The sequence below is a fragment of the Falco peregrinus genome, chromosome 7, assembly GCF_023634155.1.
Source record: "Falco peregrinus isolate bFalPer1 chromosome 7, bFalPer1.pri, whole genome shotgun sequence".
NCBI classification, from domain to species: domain Eukaryota; kingdom Metazoa; phylum Chordata; class Aves; order Falconiformes; family Falconidae; genus Falco; species Falco peregrinus.
This window is the reverse complement of record NC_073727.1, coordinates 65,601,369-65,617,684: the sequence shown is the minus strand read 5'-3', so window position 1 is coordinate 65,617,684 and position 16,316 is coordinate 65,601,369.

Below are 16,316 nucleotides of genomic sequence, written 5' to 3'. Positions count from 1 at the left end.
CTCTCTAAAATCCCCCAATTGCTTCAACAGCAAATGAAGACTCTCTTGCTAAACTGCTCTGTGTTACACCTAGACATTATTGATAGCGGACTTTAATAGAAAATTCTCTGGTTTGTTTTTGGGTTTTGGTTGGTTTTTTGGTCTGGTTGTTTGGTTTTTTTTTAATTTTAAATTATGCTTAGAGGAAAGTACATACATCTACACGTACATATACACATACACACACATATATATAAACAGACATATATGTGACTTGTTTGGGTTGTGAGCTGATTACAAGGGAAATAATACTATTCTACAACAACAAAAAAAAATTGTTTTACACTCCCTTGTGCAGGAAGGACTCACTTGATATCAAATAAAGCAGCATACAATGACATTTCCTCTTTCTGGACACTTCTTTGTCCAGGTGTATTTGTGTACAATACTCTTTGCAGTCAAAAGATTGCATGGTTTGCAGCTGGGAGGAGAGATGCTCAGGGGGAAAGTCTGGCCCTGCATGTGTAAGAAAAGCCAGCTGCAATCTGGCTCAGAATTTGTTCTTAAATTTGTGAAGTACTCTGGAATGATGAAGCATACTATGTAAATGAAGATACTGAAATTCATATCTAAATGTCTAAAATATTTTGAAGAAATTGAGAAGAGAATACAGGAATAGAGAAGAAGGAACCACAGTCTGAGCAATACATTTTCACAAATCAAGAGCTGCAATAAATAATGTATGCTCTTTGATTCATTCAGCTGAGTGAACTCTAAAATGCCATTGACATTTATTTTTTTCTCCATTGCCTTATAAACTTGGTAAAAATGGTCACCTTACAGAAGTGAGATTGCAGAATTTGCCAACTCAGTCTCATGCAACTTTGCATTTCAGCTGCTACTTTTTTGTTTAATGATTTGCATGGCTTTTATCCAGAACTAGTTTTGTGTGGATGGAGGTGCCAATACCTGTGCTAAACCACTAATACATATTCAGCTTGTAGCACACTGCTCTGTAGCGTTCTGCAGTCAGTCTTACCACTGTAACCATTTGATCTTAAAACCACTCTGCTATTTATAAAACAGAACTCCTAGTGCTCCTGAGGTATTGGACTTTGAGATTATTTTTTCCCATTTTGCCAGGGAAGCAGAGCTGTGCGATTCGATCACAGGATGCTGGAAATCAATGACTAAAATGCAATATGAAGTTGAAGGTTTACATTATGAGATTCATTCCCAGATTTAGGAAAGGGGCATCATGAGTTTTAGGATGATGTTTGCCTCAGTCATATTTATGTGTACTGCAAATCTAAACAGGCTTTCTAAGACTCCATCTGTAGTCAAAGGATAACATTTTAATCTCCTAGGGGCAATTCACTCTACAACTCTTAGATACCTGATACATATCTAAGATGGGGGATCGTTCCTTTGAAAGTGTGCCTCTCTTCCTTGACCACAAGGGGAGCATGAATAATAAATTTGTCTTAAATGCCTAATTTTCAGGTGTCTAAAGCATGATGAAGCAAGATTACACAACTAGATTAGCATTTATGTCCAGATTAGCCCCAGAGAAAACTAGGTAAAAGCAGAGCCATTGAGAAACACCATGCTGATATTTTAATGTATAGGCTACAGCCCAAACTTTATGTGTCTTTATGGGCTTTAAAACATTGTTAATAAAATGGCTAATTTTGAAAGCTATTGTGTCTCTTCACAGACCTGTCATAGAAAGTGGCTTTGAGATGTTATGGGTAAAAACTTTCCAGAAATGCAAATGAAGGGTTCATTGGGTGGCAGCTTGCTGCTCTGTACAGTCCATGCCCCAGTTTCTTGGTCAATTTCTTTCTTCTTTAAAACAGTTTTGAGTTGCTATAATGGGAAAAGGCTGCAGAAAGGAAAGAGAGAGAAGAAGAAAGAAGAAGAAAGAAAAGAAAGAAAGAAAGAAAGAAAGAAAGAAGAAGAAAGAAAGAAAGAAAGAAAAGAAAGAAAGAACGGAGGAAGAAGAAAGAAAGGAGAAAGAAGAGAGAAGAGAAGAAAGAGAGAAGAGAGAAAGAAAGAGAGAAAGAGAAAGAGAGAAAGAGAGAAAGAAAGAGAAAGAAGAAGAGAGAGAAAGAGAGAAAGAAAGAAAGAGAGAGAGAAGAGAAGAAAGAAGAAAGAAAGAGAAGAAAGAAAGAAAGAGAAGAAGAAAGAGAGAAAGAAAGACAGAAAGAGAAAGAAAAGAAAGAAAGAAAAAAAAAGAAAGAAAAAAAGAAAGAAAAAAGAAAGAAAGAAAAAAGAAAGAAAAAGAAAGAAAGAAAGAAAGAAAGAAAGAAAGAAAGAAAGAAAGAAAGAAAGAAAGAAAGAAAGAAAGAAAGAAAGAAAAAGAGGTAGAGGGGAGAGCGAGAAGAAAGAAGAGATTGCATCTGGAGCACAACCTTCGCATATTTCCACTGAGGATGTTATCCCAACCTTCTCCAAGTCCAGGCATCATCTTCTCCTTCCTTTAAAAAGTTGCTGCCAGCAGTCCTATGGGGTTTAAAACTGTTCATATCTCTTGGCTCCTATGGAGCTTTGTGGATTTACTCCATCTGAGATATTTAGCCATTACCTGAAAATTCCTATTTGATTTATATACAATGGGCTAAATTTGGTGGGAGTAACATCCCACAGTCCTCCTGGCTTCCAAGCAACTGCAAGAGTATAACTGTTGGCAGAGGCTACCCCATTTTGTTTTAGCAGAGCATAGCTCATTTAATCCTTTTAAGACTTAGAATCACTGTTATACTTGGTCTTACCTACTTGAACTATCATACTAGGTGCTTTTGTCACTTGATTAATTAAGAAGCAAAGCAGAAGCAAGCTTTCTAATGAATTCTATATCCTTCTTTTTACCTGTCAATAAAGGTCTACCCAGCTCTACATTTGAACTAGCACAGCAGTGACTTGTTGACTCCTTAGAAGACAAAAGGTCCATCTGGGAGAAATATTGCACATGCTCACTGGGATAACTTCCAAAGATAGACTCTAGGTAATTCACTTGTCTATTTATAAAGGATTTTGGGGCACAGAGGACTTTGCATGTGACAGGGTCTTGGACGCAGTGGTCAGTCAGAACATCCCCGCAATGCAGATCAGAAAGTTCAGATTTTGCTGTTCTGAAAGCACCAATCTGCCAGGAAAAGCTTTCCCAGGTTCATTAACAACGCTGCTCCTCCTGGTTAGCCCTATCTCCCTTGACACAGCATTAGTAACTTACCCTTTCTCATCACAGAAGAAGTATCTTTCAAATCACCACCGTGCACTGAAAGCAAGGAGACAGCTTCAGCCACAGCCCTGCTGCTGGTTCTCCTCTGCTACTGCGCTGCACCACAAATCTGTTCCCACACTCACAGCTGAAGGGAGGGCCCACAACTGGACCTCACTGCTCACAAAAAGCTTGTGTTTGTCTTTGTTCCTTTACCCAAGGAAGGCTGTTCTTGCTAAGCCATAATGAAATTGTAAAAGAACAGTTCCAGCTCTGTCCAGCAGTTTGCAGTAGTATGCATATACACACACACATAAAAAAACATATACACTTAAAGTCACAAAGTGAAACCATCATTTTTTTTACTCACTTTTGCATTTACAGTTTGTCCTTTCCCTGTGAAGCCATGAATTTCATAGCCATGGATTTATTTCAAATTACTCAGTTTTTTAGCAATCTACATGAAAGATTGGCAAATAATTGGCAAATACCGAAAACAGCCTATTTCCTGTCTTATACAAGTATTTAGATGGAGATATTAACCACACAGACCCCAGAGCCAACAGTTTTATCACCAAAAGAAAAAATAACTTCAGTGAGGTGTGGTGGTCAATAATATCACATTACTAGGGTGTTTTTTTTCCATGCGACACACTAATACATCAATATACATGCAAAGCAATGTTAGTATCCCAAAAACTCTTATACCATTTCTAAACTACAGGCCTATTCTTCATATGTTACTACCCAGTGTAACTGTGGGAGTAAAAGGTCAAAAATACCATTCATTTTTTACCGTTCTGAAATGTAACAGAGCCTCTACTCTTAAAAGTTTGTCCAGGTACGAATGAGGGTCAGAGGAATGCAACACTCCTACCCATTAGGTTAGAAAAAGTAGATAATCGAACAGTGGAAATGTGGCACTGTCTGTGCAGTGCCAGCTAGAGGAAACCACAGCCAGAGAGCTTGTGCTGCTGTACCAAAGGCCCCTATGGGTGGTTATACCAAGGAAGAAATTGTCAGTGGTGAAAGTAAAGACCAAATCAGACAAATAATAAATCTGTCTTGAGGAATGTTATGGTGACTGTCTGTCTGCCTGTTGACAACGGGACAGACAGAACTGTTCTGTTGAAAACAATTTTTGGTGAACAGTAGCCTTCATAGAATTGTATTTATTTACCTAAATTACCTTTATGAAACAGAAAAACAGAGGATTTAAGTTCAAGGGGAAGAAAGGATTAAAAAATATATATATATGCAAATGTTCTTAGGAAGCTCTTTAAGTAATTTGTCCCTAAACATTTGTTTTTCTTTCTTTTCTATCCTGAAATGAAGCAGCACTTCCCAACAACTTGTGATTTATGCAGAGATCAAATTTTGAGTTAATTCTGAAACAATAGCTCAAAAAATTTTGCCTTTTAATCTGGAAGCCATGAATAGGCTCAAGTACTTATCTCACAAAACAGTTTTTCAGGCAAAAGGTCTGATGGTTATGTAATATGCAAATATTTTTGCAGACATGTTTATATTCCTTTCAAGAACGTGCATTTGCCAGCATTTACATCCAAACAATGACATAGACACAGATGTTTTATAAAGCAAAAGTTGTGTACCTAAAAATAAAAAAGCAACCTTTAGGAGCTTAAACATTTGATTAGGTTTTAAGGAAAATCTTAAAAACAATTATTTGTTCTTTTGTCCATGTACAAGGTACTTGAATATATTTGCCACTACAATGGCAACTTGTCACTGTATGTAGAATTCCCAGTGCCCCTGATGGTAGTCAGCAACATACCTGGAAAGTGTTTAATGGATCAGGTCTCCCAGAAATCCTGTTACCTATATTGGCTGGCTACATCTAATAGTAAAATGCTTCATTTTTCAGTAGCAGACAGAGATCCTGATATACCAATAGAAGAGATTAGAAGTTTGATGCTACTGTTTGGTCCCATGTAAGTTAATTAGACATCAATGTACGTTTAATAATTTAAAAAAAATGTCGTACTGTTTTGGAGTGATTTAGAGTTTCCTACTCTCTCGCTAGGGAGCATTTTACATCATTTACAGTGAGGCAGTGATCCAAGCTGAAGATCAGCAGAACCTAATTTGCTCCACTACACACATATACAACTTGTTAAACCAAACTGAATTCACATACGCTCTACAGCTCCTTACTGACAGCTCAGGAGTTAATAGGATCCACCATGTCTGCTTCATTTCATTCCTTTTGCTTTGCCTCCTTCCTTTCACCTTACTAACAATTTAATAATATACTTTTTGCTAAAAAAGCACATTTTTGTGGCAATCCTTAATGAGTAATTTTGTCCAAAGTTATTTGGGCATACATCCAATATATCTGGAGCATGCCATAAAAAAAAGAATCTTTAAAAAAAAGAAACAAACCAAATAAAAAAACCAGTAAAGATATAGTAGGATTTTCACCTTAGTATACAGCTCCCTCCACCACTCTCCATGGAGTCACTTGGGCAATACAAACTGTAGTTCAGGATCTGTTTCAGTTATCAGAATACTAGGAGTGAGAATAGTGGCTTTTGTGTTCATAACTCGTAGGATTCATGACAACAGAATAAGTCTGCTGCTTATAAAGTATATATTGGCATGATGCAGCCGTTATTTTGACATGAAAATTAAAAGGTAGATTAGATTGAAGGCAGTTACAAAATCAATTAGCTTCAAGAAAATTTCATCCTTAGAATGAAACAGCTTTGTGGGACAGTAAGGTGAGGAATGTAACTTTCAAAACAAAAGTTGGTTTTTTATGTGCTTGGGTTTGGGGTTATTTTTCTAGAAACTGGTCTTTTTATCTGCAGGAGGTGTGATGTAGTCTGTCATGGTCTTCCTGGTTTCCTTTGGTACGTTCCAGACACAATCCCTTCTCAACCTTCCTTATGTTTTGATTAAAAAGCAGCTAGGCTACTTGTTACCCTTTCACTTCTCAACATCAATGTTTTTGTACTCCTCTGGATAAATTATATCACTAATAAAGAACTCTAAAATAATGTTGACTTCCCTACAAATTAATTGTGTGTAACATTAACATTTAGCTATCAGTCCTTCTAGGCTCATGTGTTTGATCTCTTTATGACTAGCCAAAAAGGAATGCACTTGAAGTCTTACTCAGTCTAAATGTGTTGCCATAATCAACCTTACACTCTATTATTACTTGCAAAGTTTTGACTGATCTAAGCATGTTTTCAACTATTGATTCATGTTTAATAACAGCCATATCAGTCAAAAACAGTCAAAGCTTTATTATTTTGGAGATTTTGCCCTTAAATCACTTGTATTAATCATGCTTGATGACTGAATATTCAATACTCATGATTTTCCTTTCCTTTTTCCTCTCCACCTCCTTCATTTCACACTTCTATAACTTCTTTGATCTCTTATTGTCAAGTCTAGAGCCAGAGCAAAAATCACGGCAGTCTGCTTTTGCCTTGTTCATTTAAATGTCAAAAGATCAAACAGTCAGTATCTTCTGCACAGTCCCTAGCACAGGCAAAATAACAGATATTTCTGGGCTTGATGCTTTACAAAGGCAAGGAAAAGAAGAGGAATAATCACTCCTGTATAACTGGAATACTATATTTGTGATTTCTACTCACATCTCAATATTCCATCAAAACTGGATGGATGAAATCAGTTGCACCATAATTCTTTCAATTTTAATTAAATCTAGGACCCAAGGTTAGAAGAAATAGGGCTCAAAAGCTCACACCTCCAAAAGTGGGATGCTCTTCTGTGTGCCTGTTTGCTCCTTTTTCTTCCCAAGACCATTGCCTGTTTGGATTTTCACAGTATACAAAAATGGACAAAAGTCTTACGTGAAAGGTTTTTTTAATTGTGTTTGCTACTGTTAGTGCTTCAAATATTGCCTTAGGAATAGTAAGACACAAAGTTTTTTGAAATAGTGAGTTTTGTCTTTGTCTTCATGCAAAGACAGGGAACACAGGGGTTAACACTTTTGGTCATAGCAGACTCTCAGGGAGAAATCTGCTGGCTCTCAGCATAAGAAATGGGAGAAGCTACTGAAAAGGAGCTTCTATGCCTGAAATGATTTACCTGTCGGTAGCTTCTGTCTTTTCATTAAAAGTGAGAGCTGTCTTCCTTTCAATTCAACTACCACTAGCTTCAGGGATCCCACCAGCCTCATAACTTCTGATTCCCTTTCACTGTGCTGGTATTGAGCTGGAGAGTTTATGGCATGGATGCAGTGATGTTAAAATTCCTCTCAATCAGCATATCCTCTGGTTACTTATATTTTCTTGGGTGAGTCATACATACAAAAACGTTTTGCACTGCTCCCTGAACCTGTTCTGCCAGGTACTGAGCGCTCTACTTTTCAGTGAAAGTCATCAAGATCGTCTAAAGTAATAAGCTGTCCTACAAATTCAACACATTCAATACAAAGGAAATTGCACTTTAAACCTGAATGGAATCTTTTTAATCCTGCTTAAAATATTTCATCTGCTATACATTTTGTTTAAGGAATGCTGAGCCGTAATGTTACTGTGTTATGCAGAGCTGCAAGAGCCTCAGATGCAACTCACTTGATGGGGATCCTTTTGAAGAAACATTTCTCCCAGTAAAACTGTTATTCCAGCTGCCTTCTTGATACATCTTAAGTACTTGAAGACAGCTAATTATAACAAAAACGAAGCTTGCATGCAGGAATATGACTTTAGTATAATATAAAAACGTAATATTATCATTATTTGCACCCCTGAAAGTAAATATCTCAGTTCCAGCACTTGAGAGCAATAATTATTTCCACGAAATAAAATTTATCCTCTCAATAGTTGCAGTCAGTATTTATTGTGCACTATAAACAGTGAAGACAAATTACCTCCTTTGGAAATGTTGTAGAGGTTTTTTTCCCCTTAGGTTGACTTCTCTACGAAAAGGAAAAATACAGTCCTATCACTGAAATTATCCAAACGGTCAATGACAGTGAGATGGAGAGAAACACATTGTATCACAGAATGTCTGCAAAGGATGAACTTGTCTGTACATGGAAATATTAAGAGTAAGCTCAAATCTATAAACTGATAAGCACACCCTTGTTACAGAAGGGAAGGGTCCCCAGTGTTTTACAACCTCAGCAACAGGAACTAGAAACCCAGCTATGATGGGATCTCTAGTCCAGTCAGAATGAAGATACACTTGGTTGTACTTTAACCTAAAAGAAAAATCTTCTGTTGCCAAAATTCATAAAAGTGAAATCAAAATTCATAAAAGAAAGAGGAAATACACTATTGAAGAAGGAAGTTACCAGTGATATTGACATTATCTTAGCAAAGAGGAAGCTATCAAGCTCCATTAGTCATTGATATTATTTTACTGCGTTCAAAATTAATTTATATGAAATGGATAAGTTTATAAAGTAAGGCAGAATTATGGTAACATGGGAGCTAATACATTTTGCAAGAGATTCTTGAAAGTGTGATAAGCATGCAAATAACACATTTTTCTCCTTAAGTTCCCCTGAAAGTTTGGCATTAGCGCTGCAGGCCCTGCTGCATTAGATGCACATACTTGCTTAAAATTTTTACTGTGGTCCCCTAAGTCCTTTTGGAATTTTTAGTCTGACAGAGGGTGATCCCCAGTCCTTCCAAGTGTACCTTACCCTTTCTATTATTATCTGCACAAAATTGTGTTTGGGTATATATGCACTTTGCTTGTTACCAGGTCTCCAGGTGATCCAGATTATTTGGAACTGGTTACCTGTCTTCAATCATTGCATCGTCTGTAATAATAGATAACTTTCATGTTTTCTTCCAAGCCATTAAATGTAGTGTAGGACTACCAACAGAACCCAATTATAAATGCAACAGCTTTGTGATGACTCCTTATTTATAGTCTCAGCCGGTTAATTTCTACTCCATTCAGTATATGCTCTATTGCTATTAGATTACTACTGACATAAAAGGTATTTAATTTAATATGTCCACAAATCTGTTCCCTAGAGAACTTTCCTGCACTTGTAAAGTTAGAAATTCTGCCATTTCTTCACCTACTAAAGATTCCTTTATTATTATTGTTATTGCTGTTGATGGTGTTGTTATATTATTATTATTATTATTATTATTATTATTATTATTATTATTATTATTATTATTATTATTTGCTTAAAGTTATATTCTTTCACTCTGCTGGTGATAGGTATTTTCTTATGTGCTATAACTTTATCAATTGAACTGAGTTACTTTCTCCTTCTATCAACACTTAACATTTTTCTTCGTTTTGTTCCTTAACTACATTATGTTTTGTAACCATTGACGTTGTAATTATGGGCTTATGACTTATGAGGCATCTAGTAAGACATTTTGACACACTTCTTAATTATCAAACATATTTTTCTATTAAATTGTCTCTTTCATCTGGCTTTGACCACTTTATCCCCTCTTAGTTGAACTGGCTCTTTATAGAAGATGTCTTCAGAGTATTGATGGACACAGAGCTTCTGACTCAGAGCTTCTGACTCAATCTCAATACCTTCTGAGGTGTGATACAAAACCTCTTAAAGACTGAGCTGAATCCTCACCTTATTCTTAGAGCTCCTGAAGGTCCCACCTGCCAGAACTGCAGGCGTGGCTCTGATGGTATGTAATGTAATTCCTTTCCTGAGTTCATACCCTCCTAACCAGTTCCCCAAAGGATTACATTGCCAAGCCCTGAATTTATGTTTCCTTTGTGTTTAAACCTTATAATACAGATCTGATAGTTCCATCGCCTGACGATGATACAATGGCAACCCTTAAGATCAGCCCTTTCCCTGCCTCAAAATCCTTTACAAAAAATATACCAATACACTGAGTTCATATATCTTTTTATCACCCACTCATAACACAAACAGCGATTTTACCTTCAAATCTTATCGCATGTCAACCAACTGTAAGAGAAGTTGGGATGAATGGCTTGATAGATCCCGATCTTCTAAATCCCTGTAAGTAATCCCTGATTTTCAAGACCAAACACTGGTCTCTTGAAGTGACAAATGCCCTTAATACAACCTGAGACAAATGCTTGGCTCACTAGATGGGGCGGCTGAGAGCACAGACAATACTTTGTGACTCAGGCACAGTTCCCTTGAAGCTGCAAAGCACCGTCTTTCCCTGGAACCCTCTCTTCTTCCTAACTTCACAGCTAAACTTTACACAAGCAAACTGAACAGTAGTACCCTGATCACCCTGAAGACCAACCCACTTCTTATTTCAGAGTGTCTGAAAATAATACAATAGCTTGTATGTTTTAAGGTTAGGGAACAGAATCCTAATCCTAATCAGTATCTTCTGAAAATCTGATAACTGATAGACCTGCTGACTATCCTTGTGGTGAACTGAAGGTTAGTAACCCCTAAATCACTCTTAGAACCATCACAAACATCAGTTTCTGATCTAGTCATGGGAGAGGCAGCTTCCCAAACCTTGACCCAAATCCACCTCTGTCTTATGTGGTCAGAGGGAACTTCCACATCACATTCAAGAGGAGATGTGGCCATAACAAGTCAAATTCCTTCTTCTCAAGTTAGCATGCTACCTAACACAGCCAGGAATCAATTGCCCATACCCAAACCATGCCCCTATCTCATCTCCAGGGCACTGTCTGGTCTATCACACGAGAAGAAAATGTGGCGGTCAAGATCAGCTCCCTTCACATCTTGCCTCTGCAAAACATCCCACCACCCTCCACTTACAAGGACCTTGACTCCAACCTTGCACTGAGGAGGACGCTTCCACGGTGGATGCAGATTAAGGAGAGGAAGGAGCACCAGTCCTACCTGTGATGTGGGACAGCAGCAGGAGAGCCATGGGGTTCTCCCCCTACATCGTCATTTTCCCTGCATACTGCACTTCTATCGCTTACCCTCAACCTCAGATACCACCACTGCCAGCACTCCTGTCCAGCTTGAAAAGGAGACCACCATCATCACCACTACTTTCACCACCAGAATGAGTCCTGATGATGGTCACTGACAATACTAGGGCTGTAAAAGAATGGCCACCATGATCTTTCTCGATGTGCTTTCTCCACTACTATAAGCACCCAGACTGAAGGCTGGCACAACTCTCACCTTAACCCTAAGCTCACGGTGAAGGTAGCTATCCATAGTCTTAAAGAAAGAAGAGGCCATGGTGGTTATGAACATTAACCCTATTTTTCACTGTGCAAATTCTGGCTGGTATGTTCATTAAGCAGACCAATGAAGCTTATAATTCCCAAACCCAAACCCTGCAAGCTTGTGCAGAGCCCTCACCTCCTGTGAGTGGGAAGGCCCATAAGGAAGAGGATAGATCTGATAAAAAATTAGCTTCCTAATCCATTGAACTCTGCAGCATACACCAAAATAAAAGCTCCCAAATGAATTAGATAATCAAGCTGTAATCATAAGTCCTTTAACCACTCTCACAGTTCATGTAAACACCCATGTCTGTGAAGAAACCAGCTTCCTGCATGACTCTGCAGTCCTTTCAAATCTCACTAGTAAGCTGGAAAATACAGATTTTTCAAGCCCTGTTTTTTTCCTATACCCTATTCCTTACTAGAATGGTAATTAGATCCAGGAAATAAATCCCAGAGCTAAATGAGATCCTATTATTTCTATCCTATTAACACCATGCCCTCTTCCTAGCCCTGGGCACTTTTGAATCCAGAAGTAATCACGTCTCTGAATGTGTGCATTCTCAAATTCTAACCTCAACAACAACCCTGAATTCTAACCCTAATTAAACTTAACTTTAATTATTGAAGGACCAATTGTACCTTAAAAGAGAACGTGACTCATCAGACCTTTCCCTGATTCTGTGAGCCTGTTGGTTAATAACATGGAATTTTGAAGGTTCATTCTTGCGACCCTCCCCAAACTCACAATCTATTCTAGTCTCTGCTTACAACCTACAGTGAATGAAACATGATACTGTCTTCTGTGGATAACATTCCCGCTCCCTAACTTCTAATTCTGCAGTAATGAACTGAACTTTTGAAGCTTTATATTCCCAAATACCACATGAAATCTCAGCCTGAGTTCTAAAGTTAATTGTAGCAGAGTGATTGGCTCTTACCAAGCCTTAATCCCAAATCTAATCCAAACATTATGATGCCAGATGGTTTGGTAACTGTTCCAAAAAGAAAGAAATAGAACAAAAAGAAAGGAAAGAAAAACCAACAAACAAAAAGACCTTTGATACTCATCAACCCTACTGATCGCTCAGTAACCTATTCCTGTTCTCAAGGGCCTGTAAAAGTTAAGAATAGATTACAGGAAGCCAGAAGGTTTTAGAAATTCTGAATACCTCTTCCTAGCTAGTTCTAGGGCCTTGGAGAACCCAGTAATAAATTCAATTAATTAGGCACTAGTTTCCCAAACTGTAGCCTAATCTGGAGACTTTTTATTATAAGAACTAATCTCCATACAAAAAGAGAATCTAATGAAATTTTAGCACCAGCTTCCTCTTTTACTCCTCGAACCCCGCAAAATCCAGCTATAGATTTGCTCTCAAATCAGTAGACACCAGACTCTAAATCCCCAGCTTTAGTTATCACCAAAAGACCAATCTATGCAATAAAGGATAATGAAAAGACATCAGCCTAACACATGCAGCTGAAGAAATCAGTATTAAAGTAGCTTCTTGGAATTTCCCCAGATGTAATCTTGATTTGAAATATTGCTCCTCTAAATGTAATTGAAGATATAGCTGAGACACATTCCTACATTAAATGCAAATACAAAGGAGTGGACATGCTGCTGAGACCTCTTTCCTTTCCACTTTTACTGTTGTTGTAGCATGAAACTACCAGTATGTGTGACATACTCCAGGTTATAACATGACAATGTTTGGAAATTTTTGGGAGTGGAATGGTTCTAGAGAACTGTGTAGGGTGAAGGGAACCAAAACAGGTATTTTATTTTCCATAAACCTAATGCAAAATGTTTCCAGGAATAAAAATCAGGGATTTTTTTTTTTTTTAGAAGAAATTAGACTGTTCATTACAATATTGGATATAGGAATAAACTAACTTTAGGCAACATGGACAAGTGGAGAACCAGAACTTGGGAATAAATTTAATGGTTAAATTCTAACAGCTTTATAAAGTTTGGTTGTTAGGTACATCAAAGCAGATAGATCTTCCTCCTTTGCTTGGCACCTAGCAGAGTCTTACTGCAGTGTCCATTTTCAGATGCAACCCTCTATTTGCCAGAAGGTAGAAGGAAACTACACCTAGCATGATTTTATACTCTTTCCCTAAGCATCTGTTCTTGATCAGTACCTAAAACAGGACTGCATAATCCCTGGTGTCTGATGCAGAAGCAAAAACCATCCCTATGTTTAATTTAGGGGCCAGACCCTCAACTACTGTTAATCTGCTGATTCACTAAAGTCAGATCATAACCTGAGGATATGGATCAGTGAATACCAAGAACTGCAGGATCTAGTCTATTATTGTACAGGTTTTGAACACTTCCTGATTATTTTAAAAAATCATTCACAAATCCTTAACCCTGCACAATTATTATACATGTCTAATTGATGTACAATTTTAGGGGATCATTTGTTTCACTCTGTACCTGACACATCATTTCTCAAACAGAGATTACTATTAATCATCTCTCTTCCATGCTTTGCATAGGTCACTAAAGTAGCATCAGTCTACTTTAGCATCAGTGCTAAAATGAATTTTAATCTGAGTCGTATTCTGATCACAGCTACAATAGTGTAAATACTTGAGTTCAGTGGAAAATCATCTGTAAAATAGTTTTACTAAACTCTTCCTTTTCCTTTGTTCTTTTTTATTTCCAGCAAAAGATAGAGCAATCTACTTCCAAAAATAAGACAACAGTTCACCAAAATATCATGTTTATTATGTATTGTAATTTGACTGCTGAAAGATTGTAATTAAAGAGGTGCAGTTAAAAAAAAAATGTCGCACTTCTGAATCTTTCAAAATCTCAAAGCATTTTGCACACTGTAAATTAAGCCATATGGCACATTAAATGTAATATGTTAAAAAAAGATATGGGTTATATTTTAGCAGTGGATAATCTGAGTCATATACACCCTTCATCCTGTAGGAGAGACTATATTTGCAAATGTCAGCAGTACACCTGTGGGATCCAGGAAACAGGATTAAACTCCCCATTCAGTTGATGCCTTCTTGTAGGCATTTGGGACTGTATTAGCAAAACAATTCGATTTTCACCACAACAAAGCTGTTTATTTTCAAGATTATCCAAAAGTCCAGAGGTTGGGGTTTTTTTTTTCCTTTATATTCCTGTCTCGTGATATTTACCGATGAGCTTTGAGAAGGTCTGTACATCTTCTAAGCTTAACTCTGTAAAAGTCAAGCTATCTATTTTGATGCATCTAATTGGTTTTCAAAACATGTCAGTCACTCATCTCGCAGTTCCTTGTTAGTTATAAGGAGCTATTACTGCTTCCTTCCTTTTTCACAACAATCTCCTTTAGAAATAACTGTCTATTGCTTTGTATAGCATATCAGCCAGTACACAAGCTATATCTTTACTAGTAGATGTAATATACCTGGGACCTCTCTATCAGTTCACTGGTGTTGCAGCCAGCTGGATGACACGTAGTACAGACATACTACTTATTACCTTCTATTACCCTCCAGAAGACAGTAGAGTCATGCAAACTGTCATCAGGAAGGGATCCCAAACTGCACAACAGAATTGCCTGGTGGCTTCAGTCCAGACACAGTGACTGCTCTACCATCTCAACACCTCCACATTACAGACCTTGGATGAACAGCACCAGGAAACTTTCGTGGTACTTTTTACACATATAAAGAAACATGAGACACTTGTGTAAATCAGGCTCTGTAATGCGTTACTACTGATAATAACAACACTAACACATGACCTTGTGCTGATTTTGACTGGGATGGAGTTACTTTTCCTCACAGTAGCTAGTATGGGACTATATTTTGGACTTGTGCTGAAAACAATATTGACAATACAGAGATGCTTTCATTACTGCTGAGCAGCGCTTACACAGAGCCAAGGACTTTTCTGCTTCTCACACCACTGCACAAGTGAGTAGGTTTTGGGGGCACAAGAAGCTGGGAAGAAGCAGAGCCAGGACAGCCAAGCCCAACTAACTAAAGGGATATCCCATACCATATGACATCAGGCTCAGCAATAAAAGCTGGGGGAAGATGAAGGAGGAGGGGGGATGTTTGGAGCGATTACGTTTGTCTTCCCAAGTAACCATTACTTGTGCTGGAATCCTTCTTTCCTGGACATGGCTGAACACCTGCCTGCCAGTTGGGAGTGGGTGAATGAATTTCTTGTTTTGCTTTGCTTGCCTGCATGCCTTTTGCTTTACCTATTAAACTGTCTTTACCTCAGCCCATGAGTTTTCTCACTTTTGTTCTTCCAATTGTCTCCCCTATCCCACCATGGTGGGCATGAGCAAGCAGCTGTGTGGTGGTTGTGTGACTGGCAGGAAAAATGGTTTGGCCCTAAAGACATTTATGAAAAAGCTTGCTAATATGTATTAAACTGTGGAAGGCACTTTCATAACCCGTGAGAATGAAATTTCCTCATGGACATTTGCATCACAGATTCCCCAAGTGGTTAGTCTGATTACTTAGGAAGGAATACTTGGTGGCTGTAAATAATACAACATATATCTCAGTGGTAGTTCTGCATCCAAAATACTGTGTTCAGTCCTGGTCAAAACCAAGACAGAAGAATAAAAGATAATTTAGGGAAAGGCAGCAAGAATGATTAAAGCTGTGCAAAGAAATTCATAAAGAGCATAGAAAGAATGAGATTGTTTATTTTAGATAGGAATTAATAGAAGCGGGAATGATAAAATTATACAGAATAGTTAGTGATATTAAAATACATTACAACCTGCTGTTTAGTGTATCTCATGAGATGATAATAAGATAATATGGTCCTCTTGCAAAATGATACTGAGACCCAGACACACTTCTGTTAATCAGTATGTAAGTAATCTGTATGGTAAGAATATCCAGAGTTTTGGCCTGAAATTTCAAGATTTATGCAGGTTGTTTGGTATCAGACATGAGGAAATCTGTAGTTTTTGTGACTTTGAAGCGAAACTTC